The 20,539-nt window shown below is 40.2% G+C and overlaps 1 protein-coding gene across 6 annotated transcripts in view; it reads right to left on the minus strand.

Moving 5' to 3' along the window:
* Positions 1-20,539, minus strand: part of LOC106994212 (uncharacterized) — a 395,709-nt gene that overhangs the window by 174,214 nt on the left and 200,956 nt on the right. The gene's annotated exons all lie outside the window — the stretch shown is intronic.

Genomic DNA, 20,539 nt, shown 5'->3' on the forward strand with positions numbered 1-20,539 from the left:
ACAATACTTGGACATCCATTTATAGGCTCTCTGCAAGAAGAAAAATATGGCTCTTTTTGCCCAGCCCTGCAGGCAAGTCAGACCTTATGGTTGCCTTCCCTTGTTCCCTAAAAATTGCTGTTCTGTTCTTTTTCAAGGTGCACTGATTTCATATTGTTCAAACACACATTTTACAATGAATTTGTACAGTTAACACAATTATTACAGTGGTCCTGAGGTGACGTACATCCTCAGCTTACAAAGATAACAGGATTAAGAGATGAAAGACAGGTGTAAGAAATTATAGAAGTATTATTTGGGAACTGATACATGTCCATATTAAAATGAAATCTTCACAATTTATGTTCCTTTGCAATGGCTCCAGCTGGACCCTCTGTTCAGGGTCCCTGACTTCCAGCAACAATGTTCTTCACTGTCTGGGCTTTGAAGAGTTAGATATTTATTACAGTTTTCACTGTCTGGGCTTATTCTTAGCCATCCTTCTTGGGAAGGCTTTTCAGTTATTTGAAAGGACTTGGGTGCTGTGATGTAAGCTAGTTCTGCTTTAGGGGGCACCCCAAGCTCAGTAACGCTGGGGTTCTTGCACACTTGTGGAGGTACTGCCTTGATGGTTTTGGACCAGATCTGGGAGAATTCTCTGGATTGCCAGGCAGAGACTTTTGTTCTCTTCCCCTACTTTCTAAACATACTGTCTCTTTTTCTGTTCAGAGCCACTGAAAGCTGGGGGTACAGTGACACAAGCACTCCTGTGGCTCCCACTACTATGAATGCACTGAGTCAGACCTGAAGCCAGCACAGCACTGGATCTCACCCAAGGCCTGCTGTAACCACTTCCTGGCTAGTGCCTATGTTCACTCAAGGCCCTGGGGCTCTACAATCAGCAGGTAGCAAAGCCAGCCAGGCCTGTATCCTTTCCTTCCGGGCAGTGAGGTCCCTCAGGCCCTGGGTGGGTCCAGAAATGCCATCTGGGGGTCAGAGACTAGAGTCAAAAACCTTAGAAGTCCACATGATATTCTACTGTGTTGCAGCTGAACTGGCACTCCAACCACAGGATGCAATCCTTCCCACTCTTCCTTCCTCTTTCCAAAAGCAGAGGAGCCACACCCTGTAGCCACTGCCACCCAAGGCCATGAGGGGTACTCTCAGACTACCACCAATGTTCCCTTGAGGCCCAAGCCCTCTTAAGTCAGCTTGTTGTGAACGCTGCCTGGCCTGTGACTCACCCTTTAGGGCACTGGAGTTCCCTCTGGCCGAGGGCAGGTCCAGAAAAGCTGTTCCAGAGTCAAGTCCTGGAATCAGGGGCCCCAAGAACCTTCTTGATGCTCTACCCCACTGTGGCTGTGTTGGTACCTAAGGTGCAAGACAAAGTCTCCTTTACTTTTCCCTCTGCTTTTCTCAAGCAGGTGTTTTGCCCCATAACCACCACAGCTGGTAATGTGCTGAGTCTCACCTGAAACCAGCAAGTCTCAGAGGCTCACCAAGGACCATGATGTAGTACCTGGGCAGTGGATTCCCTTCTGGCCCAGAGAGGCTCTGTGGAGCCTTCTGTTCTACCATCTTGCTCCACCGTCCTCAATTTATAGGAAAGTTTTAAAATTATGTGTTTCAGTGCTCTAGGACAGTGATTTTCAAAATTACCATAGCTTTGAAATGACTTTCACAAGAAAAGTTTTATGTGGAAGCCCCATAATAAAATAGATGAAAAACAAATCCCCTCTGGAAACTGAGGGGGCAGGTACCCTCAGCATTCTAATTAGAATTTAAGGTGAATGTGTCTGCTGTCAGGTAGGCAGGTAGCGTAGAAGATGGGGATCTGAGAAGAATGGGAGGAGTTTAGAACAAGAGAGGGTACTAGAGATAGTCAAAGAATTGTCTGACAAGATTCCCACTTTTTCTTCATTTTTCTGACATTTTGTTTACCTTTGATGGTAACATAAATAACTCAAATATATGAACTATTTCAAATACACATTTTCAGAGTTAAAAAATTTTAGCTGGGTGCAGTGACTCACACCTGTAATCCCAGCACTTTGGGAGGCCGAGGCGCGCGGATCACTTGAGGCCAGGAGTCCGATACTAGCCTAGCCTAGCCAACGTGGCAAAATCCCATCTCTACTAAAAATACAGAAATAGCCAGCAGTGGTGGCACATGCTTGTAATCCCAGCTACTCAGGAGGCTGAGGCAGGAGAACCGCTTGAGCTCAGTAGGTGGAGGTTGCAGTGAGCCGAGATCCACTACTGCACTCCAGCCTGGGCAACAGAGCAAGACTCTGTCTCCAAAAAAAAAAAAAAAAAAAAACACCTTTTTGCAGAGCACATAAACCATACAATGAACTAACTAAGCAGAAAGAGATCTTTGCAAAAATTACATCAGTGAGAAAATTATGACAGTGAAGGAGAGCTCAGTTAACCCAGCCCCCATCTTGCCTTTTCCTTTATTTATTCCTGGGCTTTTGGGCCAACCCGACTTTGAGAGACATTCAGACTATAGTTTAATAGACCTCCCCCAAAACTCAACCACTTTATAAAGCTAATGTAAGGCCATCAAGCTAGGGGAGGAGAGGAGCCTGATTCTGCTAACGTGTAGGCATAGACTGCCAGCCATTCCTGTGGATAACACCACTATTGTAGATTAGCCTTTTGAGATCTCTTTACAGGGTGGTTTGTTTGTTTAATGTCTGACACCCATGGCTCCACCCAACCCACCAACCCTGCTCCTGTGGCCCCAGCCAGAAGTGATTCAGCGTGCAGGAGAACAGTTTCCAACCGCTATGATTTCATCTTCACCCCAACCAATTAGCAGCAAGCCTAGCTCCCCCTAATACTTCCCCGAAACTGTCTCTGAAAAACTCTGAACCTAGGAGCTTTGGAGGAGATGATTTGAGTGCTAACTCTGTCTCCCACAAGGTGTGGCTGGCTTCGTGTTAAACTCTTTATTTACTACAATGTCATCGTCTTTATTTGTGCAGTGAGCAGGAAGAAAACCTTGGGTGGTTACAGCAGTAGAAGATCCATTTTATAGATGAGGCAATATAGCTACGATTGAGTTGAAATATTTTTAGAAATATTTGCAAATAATTATGCAAGTAGTAAATTGTATTCATAATTGATTTCATAAACCTGCCTTAACTAGAATTATTTAGTTCATATGTACTATTGAAGTTTAAATTCACTGAATAAAAGAGTAAAAAGTAGCATTTGCTAAGATTATGAAATATCTTTATAACTATTCCCTTTACCCATCTCTGAGATGATTCTGATTGCAAAGTCATTTGTGTTGCATCCAGAGTTTATCCCGCAAAACTTGCCCTAATATCCCCTCAGGAGGTATTCAGTTTTCCTTTTCTGTGACATATATGGTGTTTTATTTTACTTTAGACTCAGATAAAACCGAAGCCACTCTTGGATGTGGATTCCTTCTTTCATTGTGCTCCACAGGAAGCCTTGCTGGAATGAAGTGTTGATTAGGGAAGTACATGAGATAAGGAACCAATTATTTCTATGCAAACTACTTAAATACAGTGATTTTTGTTCACACAAGGAGGATCAAAAGAGTATGAGCCATCTGGAATCTAGAGAATTGAAGAAACGCATTAGTTACAACTAACAGGAAAAAGGAGAGGAGAAAGCTCTTGACTCTTAAAAGTAGTGACTTTAAAATAACTTGTTTGGGAATCCAATCCTGCTCTACAAATTCTGAAGGAAGATAATTTCTGCAGTGGCCACATGATGAGTTCTGTGGACTCCCCCTCAAAAGCAAAACAAACAAACAAACATCCATAACTGTTAAAAATGTGTAAAAAAAACCCCCACTTAAACTCTCTGAAAATTGTCATAAAGTCATACAGAAAACAAATATTTATTCAAGAAAATCTATTACATTTACTTTTTCAAGAATAAGGAGAGTCTGCAGCACTTGAGTCACAACTTCCTTCTTTCTCTCCCCGCCAGCTCATTGTGATGGGATCTCCACTCTGGGTGGGTGTGGCCAAGAAGACACTAAATCCCCAGTTAAAGCTGCTACCAACCCCCAGGAGAAGTAGGCCACTGGCACTTATCATCCCCTCAGTTTCATATTATAGAGGCTAACTTCCAAGTGAGTCCTACAGAAAGAGTGGGACTCCCTTCTGCCACACAGCCCCACTTGTAGGGTTGATGGTCTACCCCAGGTGTATCAGACTGAGAATACCGGGGCCCAATTGCTCTCACCCAGCTTGCTCCTAAGGTGGAGGTTCCACACTGGGAGAGACAAGCCAAGAAGCCCAGAGGCTACCACCTCGTCTAGCATCCTGCACATAAAGCAGGTCTGTCACTCCAAGGGAAGCCGACCACGGTCCTTGAACCCAGCTCTGGGGCAGTGGCTCAGAGATTTTGCCCAGGGGCAGAGGCAGCCTATAAATAACAGAAAGCTCTAAAGCTCTTTATAAAGGAATTGTCTTTATTTAGAAGAAGTGGGGAAGTGCAAGCCTAAAGGTGCTCTCACAAAAGCAATGGACATTTCAGTGATAAGCACTTAAGGGGAGCTAGTACCTCCTTGAGAGCTTTGAGCTAAACTCTAGGTTTGTTTGCCAGAGAGAACCACAAAAAACGATAGTTAAGAAAATATCTCCAGGGATTGGAGCAAACCTCAAAGACCGGAGTCAAAAATTATTTCTGTAAAGAGGCTTACCTAAACTGGATAAGATGGCATGTTGCAGGGCTTTGTTGGAAACAAAAGAGAAATAAGCTGACGATTAGTGAAGCCTAACATCTGGTTGTGATAACAACAGAGGCAGACAGCCTCTGGGAAAGCCTCACAGTAAGAAACAGTAAAAAGCACTGCGGAAATCACTGTCCACCCAGGTGACTATGTGCAAGTCCAATGCGGTGCCCTCTGAGAAATAAAATCAGAGACTTCCTAACTATTAGGGAAAACAGACCATGAAGATAGTCCAGTCAAGTCATTAAACAAAGAAGCAAACAATAACAATAAGCCTCTGGTAGGAGATCAGAATCCAGAATTACCACAATAAATATCATTTTAAATAGCTAGTTTTCAGCAACAATAAAAAATTATGAGTCATGCAAAGAAACAGGAAAGTGTGACTCATGCACAGGGGAAAAAAGAAAAAAGAAAAAATCAGGCAACAGAAACTGTGAGATAGCAAGATATACTTAACAAATTTTGAAAAGTTAACTCATTTGTTAAATAAAGTTAATGACTTCAAAGTAGCCATTATAAATATGTTAACAGAGCTAAAGGGAACTCATGCTTTAAAAAGAATAGAAAGGTATAATGACATTGTCTTGTCAAATAGAGAATATCAAAAATATAACTTATTTAAAAATTAAAATTTCAGAATACAAAAGCACAAAGTGAAATAAAAAAATTACTAAAAGGGATCAACAGAAGATTTGAAATGGCAGATGAAAGAATCAACAAACTTAAAGACAGATCAATAGAAATTATGCAAGGCAAAGAGCAGAAAGAGAAAAAAAGAATGAAGAAAATTGAACAGAACTTCAGAGAAATGTGAAACAGCATTAAGGAAACCAATACATGTGTAATGGAAGTACCAGACAGAGAGGCAAAGGAAAAGGTTCAGAAAAAAAAGTACTCAAATAACATTATTAATGTAGCCTTTGTCAAAAATCTCAATAAAAGACAGAGAAATAACCCCAAAAGCAGACAGTAAAATAAAAAATAGACAAATGGGATTATATCAAACTAAAAATCTTTTGCACAGCAAAGAAAACAGTCCATGGAATGAAGAGACAACCTAAAGACTGGAAGAAAGTACTTGCAAACCATACATCTGATAAGGAGTAAATATCCAAAAGATATAAGGAACTTAATTCAATAACAAGAAAAAAAATATACTGATTTAAAAATCAGCAAAAGGACGTGAATAGGTATTTCTCAAATGAAAACATATGAATAGCCAATGGGCACATGAGAAAATGTTTAACATCACTATCATAAGGGAAATGCAAATTCAAGCCACAATGAGATATCACCTCATACCTATTAGACTGGTTATTATAAAAACGAAAAAGGCCGGGCGCGGTGGCTCAAGCCTGTAATCCCAACACTTTGGGAGGCCGAGACGGGTGGATCACGAGATCGAGACCATCCTGGCAAACACGGTGAAACCCCGTCTCTACTAAAAAATACAAAAAATTAGCCAGGTGAGGTGGCGGCGCCTGTAGTCCCAGCTACTCGGGAGGCTGAGGCAGGAGAATGGCGTGAACCCAGGAGGCGGAGCTTGCAGTGAGCTGTGATTTGGCCACTGCACTCCAGCCTGGGCGACAGAGTGAGACTCATGATTTGTTCAAACATACCTTCTCCCAGAAGCCTCCTCCCCAGACCACCCTGTGTAAATAGCCATCCCCCCTGCGCCCCACCACCACCAGGATTCCTGGTCCTCTTTACCCTACTGTACTTTAGTACTTATCACTCCTTACAAACTGTCTGCGGTGAGCACTGGAAAGCTCTTCCCCAGCTGCTGAGAGGGCTGCCACCCATAGTGGGCAGCTGTCATTCTCTTCAGGCATCGTGTCCACTGAAGAGAGCTGCCTCCACCAAGGCTGAGCAGTTTTTGAGAATGCATTCAGTAACTGGTCTAAGTGGCCATATAAATGCCCCGTCCCCTTGCCCAACTCAGGGCACTCTGAAAGACCATCACAGCTTCAATGCGCCCCACAGGGTAGGCTATTGTATCTCCTTCCCAGCTTAAATGATCCCCAAGAACACTTCGTCACACATTTCCCCTGCACAAATCTGTTTCATCTGCAAAGCTACATGTTCTACTGACTTGTTGTATGTATTGCCTTTCCCCTCCCACGATAATATAAGCTCCCCAAAGGAAGGGCATTCTCTTCACTGATGTATCCAAAACACCTTCACAGTGCCTGGCATATACTGGACACTCAACAAAGATTTGTCAAATGAATACTGAAGTATTAGATCTTTTCATCCATCGAGAAAAATCTGAGACAAAAAATTGAATAAAATCTTTAATTTTACAGATATAAAATGTTATTCATTGAAATACATTTCCTGTCTTGTATTAATCCTATAACACAGAGGCAGGAATATATGTAGACTTGTAGACCTTAGTTTCTCTTCAATTTATGTGGGGGTAAGATCATTTAAAAAATTATGGTGATACTGCCAGCTTTTTTTTTTTTTTAAGAGACTCTACACATCCATTTTCATATATGTATTCAATTTCTTATTTTATATATCTTTTTCTTGGACCAAAATGTGAACAGTTTTATTATTTATAGCTTTTAAAATTGTCAGCATGATCTACAATTTCTTCATATACTTCCAGAATATTTCCTACTTTACTGGTTTCCCAGTTATACATTTACTATTTATTTCCTTTTCTTTCTTCTAGTCTTCTTACAATGCATGGCATGAATTTTGATACCGTACTCTGGTCAGAGATCATTGAAAACATGCTCCTGAAACACCAGGATATCCTCAAAATACTAATGTCACTGTTATTTATAACACATGTCAAGAGATGGGTTTTGATTTTTGCTAACGCTACTCTCGCAATGGGATTTTGTTTGTTACACTACCCTTTCATGAAGAAAAACTAAAGAAACTGGGAGATCAAGATAGATAGGTAGACCGGGCACAGTGGCTCACGCCTGTAATCCCAGCACTTTGGGAGGCCGAGGAGGGCAGATCATGAGGTCAGGATATCGAGACCATCCTGGCTAACACGGTGAAACCCCGTCTCTACTAAAAATACAAAAAATTAGCCGGGTGTGATGGCGGGAGCCTGTAGTCCCAGCTACTTGGGAGGCTGAGGCAGGAGAATGGTAAGAACCCAGGAGGCGGAGCTTGCAGTGAGCAAAGATCGTGCCACTGCACTCTAGCCTGGGCCACAGAGCGAGACTCTGTCTCAAAAAAAAAAAAAAGAAAAAAAAAAGGTAGACAGATGTATTCTAGTTTATTACATATAATTGTCTAGTTTTTTATATATATATATATATATATATATATATATATATATGCATTCTAGTTTTCTATCTAAATTCTCTATATACATAAAGAGAGAATGACTCTTTATATACATGACCAGAGGTCAAGATCCTGGAGAGAATGGAAACATCTTGAGGAATAGCCCTATACTCCTTAATTTTCCACGCAAGGTGTCTGTGGCCTTAGGGAGTCTAGCCCACAGACATGAAGGACACAAGGCCCTTGACAATTCACAATCTGCCTAAAACTCAGAGCCTGAGAAGGCCAGCAGAAATCAACAGCATGGCAGCCGGGGAGCAGAGCAGAACTTTCAGCTCTTGTATGGTGCTGAGGAGACTAAAAGTTGTGTTTAGGGTAACCATGCTTGCCAAGATTTGAGGGGCTTGAATTCAGAGAGAAAGGAGCACATTAAAGTGACTTTGATCTCTGGGTTCAGATTTTCTTACACTTCAGGGGGCCAGAGGTTGAGAAACCGTAAAGAAAGCAGCGCCTAAGAGTCTGGGAAGCTGATCGGGCTTTTGAAGCTGACAATGCTGAGAAGGCAACACTTAAAGAGATCAGAGCCCACCAAAGTTGAGGAGTCTAGCAGGAAACCTCAGACTTCTAGGACTCCACAGTGCAGTTACTCAGAGGAAGGTCAAATCAAACCAAGACAATGTCTCATAAACAGTGACCTGTAACTTCAAATCTGCTGAACAGAATGGGCTGCCACAACTCCAGTTGCCTGCCAGAAGAAAAAGAGACTACCTGGAAGAACACAGTACCATCCAAAGCCCTGAGTTACCTGATAATTCTCTACATACCACCAAATTCTTTGCATTCCGTAAAAAATAACATACCAAGCATCCCAGAAGACAGAAATAAAGAGCAAAAACCAAAAGGTGGGAAGGGGGGGACAGGTATAAAATAGACCCAAAGATAATCAAGATATTGAAGTTATCCAATGTGGATGTCAAAATAACTGCACTTAGTATGTTAAAAAAAGGTGGATGACCAGATGGAAAGTTTCTTCTGAGAACTGGAGTATTTAATGAAGAATCAATGACAAGATTAGAATGGAAAAAGCCAACATACTGACTGAAGAGCAGATGGGCAGATGGCACACAGCAGAGAAGAGGCCTAGTTTACTGGAACATATACAAACCCTAAGGATAAAGACACCAAAGGACAGAAACAGAAGAGCCACATGAGACATGGTGGAAAATTTAACAGACATGAATCAAAGTCCCCAAATAAAGGACAGAGAGAATAGGAGAAAAAGCTCTGTCACCCAGGCTGGAGTGCGATGGCACGATCTCGGCTCACTGTAAACCTCTGCCTCCCAGGTTCAAGCGATTCTCCCGTCTCAACCTCCCAAGTAGCTAGGACTACAGGCACACACTACCATGACCAGCTACTTTTTGTATTTTTGTAGAGATGGGGTTTTGCCATGTTGGCCAGGCTGGTCTTGAGAACTTCTGACCTCAGGTGATCTGCCCCACCTCGGCCTCCCAAAGTGCTGGGATTACAGACGTGAGCCACCATACCAGGCCAGATGCAATATTTAAAAGCATGATGTTTAAGAATTTAACAAAACAGGCCAGGCACGGTGGCACACACCGGTAATCCCAGCACTTTGGGAAGCCGAGAGGGGCAGACCACCTGAAGTCAGGAGTTTGAGACCAGTCTGGCCAACATGGTGAAACTCTGTCTCTACTAAAAATACAAAAAAAATTCTGAGAGTGGTGGTATGCACCTGTAATCCCAGCTACTCGGGAGACTGAGCCAGAAGAATCGCTTGAAGCCGGGAGACAGAGGTTGAGCCGAGACCATGCCATTGCACTCCAGCCTGGGTGACAGAGTAAGACTCCATCTCAAAAAAGAAAAAAAAAAAATTTTACAAAACTGATAAACGATAACAAGTCACAGATTCAAGACTTTCACTGAACCCTGAACAGAGGAAAATCAAATAAATGCACATACATTTGAAAAAATTGTAAATGTACTTTCCCTTGGATTCAGCAATTCCATGTCTCGGAAGAATCCTACAGATACACAGCACATATAAGACATTGACACTGCATGTGAAGGATATTCGTTACTACACTGTTAAATGTAAACAAAAATCTAAATGACAATTAATGGTAGGTAGCATTAATAAGTTTTGATACATCCTCTCTCCCCCATCTTCTCCAATTACACTAATTTTTAAATAATTCCTTTAAACAACGTGTTTACTGGGACATGAATCTTGCATTTCTTCTGATTCTCTTTACTCTTTCTTGGGTGACTTACTGTGGTAGAGTGGGTCACCCTCCAATTTTGGATTTGGATAAAATACCAGACTATGCTACATATACCTGGTCTCCTGAATGACTGCTGAGGGACCAGATGACACCACTTAGAAGTGCAAAGATATGTGAGGGTGAAGCTTAGCTAATAGGAAACAGGGACAGGAGAGAAATAAGCAGATAATGTGGCCTCCTTTCCCTCCATTGTGGACTACACATTGAGATATGTTTCCCCCTTGAAATGCTTCTGGAGAAGCCTCCTGTGTTAAGTGAGCTAAGTGCCCTGCTATGTCTCTTCATGGCTTGTTGTGAGGAAGGAGGCCGCGTGGTAGCGCATCACATCATGTTGCGTCACACCTTGCCTTGCCTCACCTCCCTCTTCCCTCACATTGCCCTGGGCTTGTGCCTCTCAAATAAAGTGTTAGCACTCAATTCTTGCATCAGGCTCTACTTTCTAGAGGGTGTGAACTAAGGCAATGACATTTTTTAGGCCATACAATGGAATACTGTGAAGTCAACTTAAATAGTTCTGTATGTACTGAAATTGAATGCATACATCTGCCTGTAGAAAGTTACATTGATGGATGGATAAATAGATGATAGATAGATAGATAGATAGATAAAATAAGGCAAGGCAAAGAATAGTGTGTCTCTAATGATACCATTTGTGCAGCAAAAATAAACATTTCTTGTTTATTGGACTATATTTCAAAGGATACACACTAAATAAATTATAATTATTGGGTAACTGTGTAGAAGACAGAGTCATTTTTCTTATATACCATTACAAAATCTTTGAATTTTGTAGTTACACTGGTTATTATCTACTCAATAAAATTACGTAAGAAAAAAGTGAACAATGACCATAAAAGAAGATTTAGCAAAAGAGGGTAATACATAGAAACATTTGTTATGTTTTTACCCCCCCAAAAATGAAGATTTCTTACTTAACGACTGATAAAAGTAAAAGGGGTAAGCAGGATCAGATGCTACCATGTCTTAAAAATCATGTTAAAGCTGTTGGAATTTATTCTATGAGCAATTAGAAGCCATATTAGTCCATTGAATGGCTTTAGCTTGGGAAGATAACTCTCACTGTGGTTGCACGGTGATGGACTAGATGGGAAAAATGTGGAGGCAGATCAATTAGCAGTTGTTGCAATAATCCAGGATTCCCACACTTTGCATTAGGCTCTGACTAGAGAAGATGGGTGGTAAACCAGTGATTTTAAATTTTATGTTTTACGTAATTCTCAGAGCCATCACATAACTGTCAAAAACAGCCTATTATCTAGATCATACATCTTACTTTCTGGCAAAACAGCATCCCTGTGTTCCTAGCAACCTTTTTATTCCACCACAGACAGGCCAGTCATATTTCAGAAAGATTTTTTCTTTCAGCTAATTATAACCTATAACATTGATCCTTATGATGAATTTCCCAGAATCACTCTACCATTACAACACAGTTTGAAAAGCTAAATGCTCTCATCTTTGTCCAAGGAACATAAAAGTAATCTGATTTCTGTGCACTATAGCTTGTCTCCCAGGAAACCACCACAGTCAAGGAAAATATTGATTGAGATGTTACCTTACGAAGTTAAAATACAAGAGTCAGAGACACTGAACTAAGATAAGACTATGTATTCATAAATGAATACTCTCAATGCTGGAAGCTTGCTTGCCTTGGCATGTAAATATCTTTATTTCCTCCCTCCTGTGGTCTTTAGCTTTGTATTCTCCTGGTTCCCCCAGAGAAGAAATCCCTTGCTGAAGAAATGAAAGTTCTTAAAGGAAGGCCTGTGAAACCAAGTTTCTTTCATTTAAGAAACAAAAAATAGTGCTAAAATAATATGGAAGCCATGTATTCACTAGTGATGCGACCAGTGAAAAAGAGGACTATGTTAGAATATCGGCTAGCAATGTTTTTAAATGTTATGAGTAAATATATTTGCTCTCCAAGATATGTTACAAAGGCTTAGGCTATTTTTTAATTTTTAATTTTTTTAATTTTTTTTTTTTGAGATGGAGTCTCGCTCTGTTGCCCAGGCTGGAGTGCAGTGGCACAATCTCGGCTCACTGCAACCTCCAACTACCGAGTTCAAGCATTCTCCTGCCTCAGCTTCCCAAGTAGCTGGGATTACAGGCCTGCCACCACGCCTGGCTAATATTTTTTGTATTTTTAGTAGAGACAGAGTTTCACCATGTTGTCCAGGCTGGTCACGAACTCCTGACCTCAAGTGATCCACCCACCTTGGCCTCTCACTCAAAGTGCTGGGATTACAAGTATAAGCCATCACTCCTGGACTATCTCTGGATTTATATAAGGCTGATCAGGCAGTTCTCTCTCTCTCAGATTTTAGGGAAAGGCCTTACCCAGAAACACAACAAAGTGACAGGAAACTAAGAAAGTATAATGGGACTTACGTGTACCAGATTAACACAGACTCATGATTTAACACTTCTAATTCGGAACAGGTTTTTTGACTTTTTTGTGTGTGATTTTCTTCTAAAAGATATTTCCTTTTGTGTTTTTTAAAAATTCATATTAGTTACATTTACATTAACTATAGTAATATACAAATCTCAAAGTATCTCTGGCCCTAAGATAGGAAGTCCCAAACAGAAATATTGTTCTTTTCTAAGCATCGATTTAGGGACTTGGGATCCTTTTAATCTTGTGGCATGGCTGTCTTCAGCATGTGGCTTCCTAGGCTGCTACGCTTGACTGCAGGAAAGAGCAAGGCAGTTGCCAGGAAGATTTTTATCATCCGTTCCTAGAAGTGGTTCATACCACTTCTGCTCACATCCCATTGTCTGGGACCCAGTTGCTCCGCAATAGCAAGGGTGAGGGGACACAGAGTCTACCTATTTGTTCAAAAATTGGTTCGTTAAACTGTTAGCCACTCACCATCATGGTCTTTCATTGTTTTGAAATTTTTAGTAAATGTGTTTGTTGTCCTTCAATAGAAAAGGAGTCTTCATATGTAGTGTTAAAAAGGAGGGAATAAAAATTAACAACAATGCTCTTTTTGTGCCAGTGGACAATATTTTAAAAGTTTGCAATCAAGAGAAGCAGTATAGGCCAGGCATGGTGGCTCACACCTGTAATACCAGCACTTTGGGAGGGTGAGGTGGGCCGATTGTCTGAGCTCAGGAGTTCAAGATCACCCTGGGCAACGTAGTGAAACGACATCTCCACTAAAATGCAAAAAAATTAGCTGGGTGTGTTGGTGCACACCTGTAATCCCAGTCACTTGGGAAGTTGAGGTAGGAGAATTGCTTGAGTCCGGGAGGCAAAGGTTGCAGTGAGCCAAGATCGTGCCACTGCACTACAGCCTGGGAGATAAAGCAAGACTCTGTCTGAAATAAAAAGAGAGAGAGAGAGAACGCAGCATAATCCTTAAGAATAGACAATGAAACTAAGCCATGAGTTTGTATTATTATGTGCTTTAACAAATCAAATTTGAAGAGCAATTCTCAGAATTGTTGACTTCACGCGGGGCATGTTAAGGATACCAGCTCCTAATGCAAATGTTCAGTATGTTTTCTCAGTAAAAAACACCTGATAGGCAAAAGAACACAGTAAGTTTTACATGAACATTGTATAAGCTATGCTACAATGTAAATGGAACATAGGCTGTAACTACAAGGAATTTTATAAGCAAATTCCACGTATCAATGAAATGTTAAGGAGAGCCAAACAGGGGAAGTATAATTAAAGAAAGCTGTAGATAACCTGATACTTGTAACTTATTTCAGATAAACAACAAATAATGTTTAGTATTCATGTATGCCAAGCAATATTTTACTTGTATTTCAATATACATATGCATAGGCAGTTAAAATAATTAAAATTTAACTAGGTATCCTGCATTTTTACTTATTAAATCTGGCACCCCTACCTAGCAGCAAGGAATCCCTCCTGTCTTTAACTTCCACAATTTATCTTTACCACTCTAATGATTTACCAAGTGTTTATCTGTCATCAAACTCCTGAGAGCTAGCATGGTATAGTGGTTAACAGCAAACACTGGGAGCCAAACCGCCTGAGTTCAAGTCCTAATTGTTCAACTTTCTAAACGTTTCAACTCTCTCAAGAGACTTAACCTCCCTGGTCTCCCCTTCTCTATTTCTGAGGTAACAATAATAGCACCCACCTCAGAGGATTGACAGGCAAGTTAAAGGGGCTAGCAATTACAACACACTTGGAACACTGCATTGTTCATAGTGTATACCATACAAAGCATCCTACTCGGCATTCAGTCCAGAGTCAAGATTGTAAGTCCTGCAAATACAGAGGGTTTGCCTTATTTTTTTTTTAATCCTCCATAATACCGTGCTTATATCACAGGCTGAAGAATGTTCCTTAAAGGAATCAATGAAGATATCACAACTGATCATTGCCTTGACTTCTCTCCTGGATGCAATCCATGAAATAGCCTAGATGGACGCCTCGATAGAAGCTTTGGAAACACTTTTTGTCAGCCTTAGGAAACATCCAGGTAAATGGGAAAAGGTATGGGTCCACAGAAGGGCAAATGTGTAAATGAAAGTACCTGAAGTGAATGAAAGGCTAAGTGCTGTTTTAGATGAATTTTAGAAAACAATCATAAATTCGGAAAAGTACTGGGAAGAGCTGCCAGAGTTGTCAGGTCTCTGCTATTCTTTCCAATAGGGCTCAGCCAAAGCAAAAGAGGTAACGACAAACTAGTAAACAAAGGTTAACTGTCCAGGCTGTTCAGTCTGGTTTGCAATGAAATCCTTGCCCATAGTTCATGGAAGCCAATTCGGGCTGAAGGAGGATTTAAGGAAAGGGAAGTGTCCAGATGAACTGGAAGATTGCCCAGGGCAGTGGTTCTCAAACTTTTCAAGCATTAGAACCACCCAGAGGGCTGGTGAAAGTGCAGACTCCCGATGCCCAGCCTCTGATTTGGTGGCTCTGGAATGGAGCCTGAGAATTTGAGTTTCTAGCAAGTACCCAGGTGACGTGAGCGCTGGCAGTCATGGGACCACCCTGTGAGAGCCACTGGCCTAGAGGAAGAAATTGGGGGGGTCACAAAGACCCCACAAACACAAAACAGTTTTCCTTTCCTCCCAGCTTTCATTTGCTAATTTATTTGGGGTCCTATTCACAAGGTGAAGCTACTTATTAGTGGCTATTTGTCTATTTAAGGAATGATTTTGCCTCTGCAGTGATTAAACTTTCAAATGACATTTCCCCACATGTAAACCAGTTAGTTTAGCCTGCTGTAGAAGGGTGAAAGACTTCTATGGAACACGGTATTTTAAGTTAAACTCTTCTATAAATGGAGTGAGAAAATTTAAACTGGTAGCACTTTTTGAGACCATATGTGGTAAACCGAAAACCAAAACATAACCACTGAGGCTTTGCCAAGCCAACACAACTCCTGGTTTTCCATCTCTAACCGTGTAGTGGTCAGTATGGAAGGCTGCACAGTTCTTCGCTGAGATGGATCCTGTACTGACAGTGGTGACTGGGAGGCTGCAGCGAGGCCGGGACTTTGTACCGCAACCTCTTAAATGTGGGCCCCCTGCTTGCCCTCTTTTTCCTTTTGGCCTCCAAATATAACCAATCACTCAGTGCTCTAACTCAAGTCCTATCCCTCTTTCTTACTACAGGCTAAGAGCAATGAAAACCTGGACCAAGTTAAGTTAGCATTTTAACGACATGCTTAACTTTGGAGAGTATTCTTAGTTATGTATTTTCATGGTCTGCATTATACCCAGTACAAAAACATCTCCATCTTTCTCATTCTTACTAAATTCGGGACCTGTAATGCTACCGACCTCTCTTACACAAACACACTTCTCTGTTTTTTAAATAAACATCCAGGCACCTAAGCTTGACTTACATATATGTAGATACTCTGTTGAGATTGAACCTCTTTATATCTGCATAGCTTCACCAGCAGAACTGACAGCTGGCATTACCCTGTGTCAGCAGAATTTAACTCTGTTATAGGAATTTTTGTCCAGGAAGATAAAGCTATAAAATAATGCCAGGTGTGGGGGCTCAAGCGTGTAATCCCAGCACTTTGGGAAGCCGAGGCAGGAGGATCACGGGGTCAGGAGTTTGTGACCAACATGATGAAACCCTGTCTCTACTAAAAATATAAAAATTAGGCGTGGTGACGCGTGCCTGCAATCCCAGCTACTCAGGAGGCTGAGGCAGGAGAATCGCTTGAACCGGGGAGGTGGAGGTTGTAGTGAACTGAGATGGCGCTCCAACCTGGGCGAGAGAGTGAGACTCTGTCTCAAAAGGAAAAAAAAAGCTATAAAATAATAATTAAACATGACTTTTTTCCAACAAATGACTGCAAACCAGTTGGTCCTGGGCTAGCAGCTTGTTTAGCAAACAATAGGGAACTTATCAAGATTAACTTCAAGGCCCTATCATTGCTGTGTACTCTAATGCCAAATGATTGTTATCTTGAACTTTGCCCAATCTCAATCAGTTTCCTACTGTGAATGACCCACCCTAAATGACATTAGCTGGACCTCCAATCCTATTAATATCCTCCTCTAACTTTCCTGCTCCAAGATGCAGTAGGATGTCAAGATGGCTTTCTCTCTTATGGCAATAGGTCTAATAAACCCACCCTAGCACAGGGCAATAGGTTTTCTGGTGGTCTTGTGGGGAGTTAATCATGGATACTATCCATCTAGTACATATGCTATCCATAAGACTTGTAATATTAAAACATTGAGATCACTCTTCCTCAACACACACAATCTTTTTCCTCTCCGTGTTAAAATGGCATTTTAGATGACCAAGTTAACAGCCAGACAGTACTATTATCACCCAGCAGTCTTGAAAAATGTCGTAAGAATTTTGTAAAACTGTATATGCCCCTACAAATTTTTAATTCGTATCTAAAACTTTCATAAGTCACAAAAATATGATGTCTAGCATCTTTTAAAAATGTTTTAAAATAAAACTGTTATATCACTGTTATAGTCTTCTGTTGGATGTATTACACTGAATAAAATCCCATAATCACTTATCTTTGATTTTTTTTTAAACTACATAAACAATATTTAACATACATTTTATATAGTTACTTTCACACTTTGAACTAGTATTTCCATTCCATTTTTCTCACATACTTTTATCTTAATGCAATATAATTTATGACTAAAAACTTTTTATTTTTCACTTTTATCTTGGGTTCAGAGGGTACATGTGCAGGTTTGTTACACTGGTATATTGCAAGATGCTGAGATTTGAGGTATGATTGATTTCATCACCCAGGTAGTGAGCATAGTAACCAAAAGGTAGCTTTTTAGCCCTTGTCCCCTCCTATTCTTCCCCTCGAATTGTCCCCATTTCTGTTGTTCTTATCTTTGTGTCCATGTGTAGCCAATGTTTAGCTCCCACTTATAAGTGAGAACATGCAGTATTTGCTTTCTGTTCCTATAATTTGCTTAGGATAATGATTGCCAGCTGTAGCCATGTTGCTGCAAAGGATATGATTTTGTTTTTATGACTGCATAGTATTCCATGGTGTATATGTACCACATTTTCTTTATCCAATCCACCACTGATGGGCACCTATGTTGACTCCATGTCTTTGCTCTTGTGAATAGTGCTGCAATGAATATATGAATGCATGTGTCTTTTTTGTAGAACCATCTATTTTCCTTTGGGTATATACTCAATAGTGGAGTTGCTAAGTCAAATGGTATGGTTCTGTTATGAGTTCTTTGAGAAATCTCCACATTGCTTTCTACAGTGGTTGAACTAATTTACATTCCCACCAACAGAATATAAGCATTCCCTTTTCCCTGCAGCCTTACTAGCATCTATTATTTTTTGACTTTTAGTAATAGCCATTCTGACTGGTATGAAATGGTATCTCATTGTGGTTTTGATTTGCATTTCTTTGATGATTAGTGATGTTGAGTATTTTTTCATGTTTGTTGGCCTCTTGTATGTCTTTTGTGAAGTGTCTATTCATGTTCTTTGCCTACTTTTTAGGGGGGCTGTTTTTTTACTTGTTTACTTTTTTACATTCCTTATAAATTAGACATTGTTGGATATGAGACATTATCAGATGCATAATTTGTGTATATTTCCTCCCACTCTTAGGGTGTCTGTTTACCATGTTCGTAGTTTCTTTTGCGGTGCAGAAACTCTTTAAACTCTTTAGTTTAATTAGGTTCCATCTGTCACTTTTTGTTTCTGTTGCAATTGCTTTTGAGGTCTTAGCCATAAGTTCTTTGCCAAGGCCAATGTTCAGAATAGTATTCCCTAGATTTTCTTCTAGGATTTTTATAGTTTGAGGTCTGACATCTAAATCTTGGATTCATCTTGAGTTAATTTTTTTATATGGTGAAAGCAGGGTTCCTGTTTTATTCTTCTGCATATGGTTTGTCAGTTATCTCAGCACCATTTATTGAATAGGGAGTTCTCCATTCCTTATTTTTCTTGATTTTGTCAAAAATCAGATGGCTGTAGGTATGCAGTTATATTTCTGGTTTCTCTATTCTGTTCCATTGATCTGTTTGTCTGTTTTTACACCAGCACCATGCTTTTTTGGTTACTGTAGCCTTATGGTATAGTTTGAAGTCAGGTAGGTAATGTGATGCCTCTAGCTTTGTTATTTTTTGCTTAGGATTGCCTTGGCTATTTGGGCTTTTTTGGGTTCCATATGAATTTTAAAGTAACTTTTTTTTCTAATTCCATTTAAAAAAATGACCTTGGTAGTTTGATAGGAGTAGCATTGAATCTGTCGACTACTTTGAGCAGCATGGCCATATTAATGATATTTATCCTTCCAATCCATGAGCATGGTATTTTTTTTTTAATTTGTTTGTGCCATTTATAATTCCTTTCGGCAGTGTTTTGTAGTTCTCCTCGTAGAGATCTTTCACACCTCCTTAGCTACAAGTATTCCTAAGTATTTTATTTTTGGCTATTGTAAATGGGATTGGGTTATTGATTTGGCTCTCTGCTTAAATGTTAGTGGTATATAGAAATGCTATTAACTTTTGTATTAATACATTGATTTTGTAACCTGACACTTTAATGCAGTCATTTGGGAGTAGCTAGAAATGTCATCTTCAGCAGGGTCATTGTAAGTTTTAACTTAGGTGGTAAGTGGGGCGTGAGGACTTAAACCATTGTCATTTTGTCATTATATTAATTTTGCTTCATTTTGTAATCACAGCTTATTAATGCCTGGACTTAGAGTTATTCTAAGAAAATGAGTTTCATCAAAAATGGAAATACATTTCCAAGAAACAAAAATATAAGAATTCTCAGGGGGATCAGCACCATCCTGAGGAAGGCATCTACCTTTCTCTCAATGAGAAAAGTTCTAATTTTAATAGTTTTGTATACCGAGTCTTTAAATAAGATTTCACTTGGAAGGAGGGTTAGTTCTACTTCTATTTCGTTTAAAGAAAAGAACATGAGTTTTTGGAATCAGGCCTCTATGTCTAACCTTAGGGAAGTTATCTTAACTCTTTTGACCCTTGGTTATCTGTAAAATGGAAACACTTATACATCTCCTTCAGTGCTGTCATTTTTACTTGTTTTATAAAGTTTAACAAATAATAAGAGCAGAAGTAAATTTAAAATATCCCCTCTTAGGTATAGATTATTGTATTAGTCTCTTTGCATTGCTATAAATAAATACCTCAGGCTGAGAAATTTATAGAGAAAATAGGCTTATTTGGCTCACAGTTCTGCAGGCTGTACAGAAAGCATGGCACCAGCATCTGCTTCTGGTGAGGCCTCAGGAAGCTTAAATGGCAGAAGGCAAAGGGGAACCAGCATGTCACATGGCAAGAGAGGGAGCAAGAGAGATGCCAGGCTATTTTAAACGACCAGCTGTCACACAAACTAAGAGCAAGAACTCACCCATCACTAAGGTAATGGCACTAAGCTGTTCATGAGGGATTCACCCCCATAATCATCAGACCATATCCCACTAGGCACCACTTCCAACGCTGGGGTTCACATTTCAACATGAAATGGAGGGGACAGAACATCCAAACCATATCAGTTAACAATTATGAAGCTATTTTACATGTATCTAGGGTTAAACAAATAAGTAAATCTATTGAAGATAATAAGAGTCAGATTTATCACTGAAAGAGAAAAAAGTTACAAACCCTGTAGAAGTATCAATGTGAACACATGGTTTAATACATGGATGGATGAATGGATACAGATGTATATTTTTACATGGTTTAGTATTCATACATTTATTCCACAGCTCTGTCTGCTGAGACACTCAAAAAGCAGTGACACTCCAGCAGC

Source organism: Macaca mulatta, chromosome 17, assembly GCF_049350105.2.
Source record: "Macaca mulatta isolate MMU2019108-1 chromosome 17, T2T-MMU8v2.0, whole genome shotgun sequence".
NCBI lineage: Eukaryota > Metazoa > Chordata > Mammalia > Primates > Cercopithecidae > Macaca > Macaca mulatta.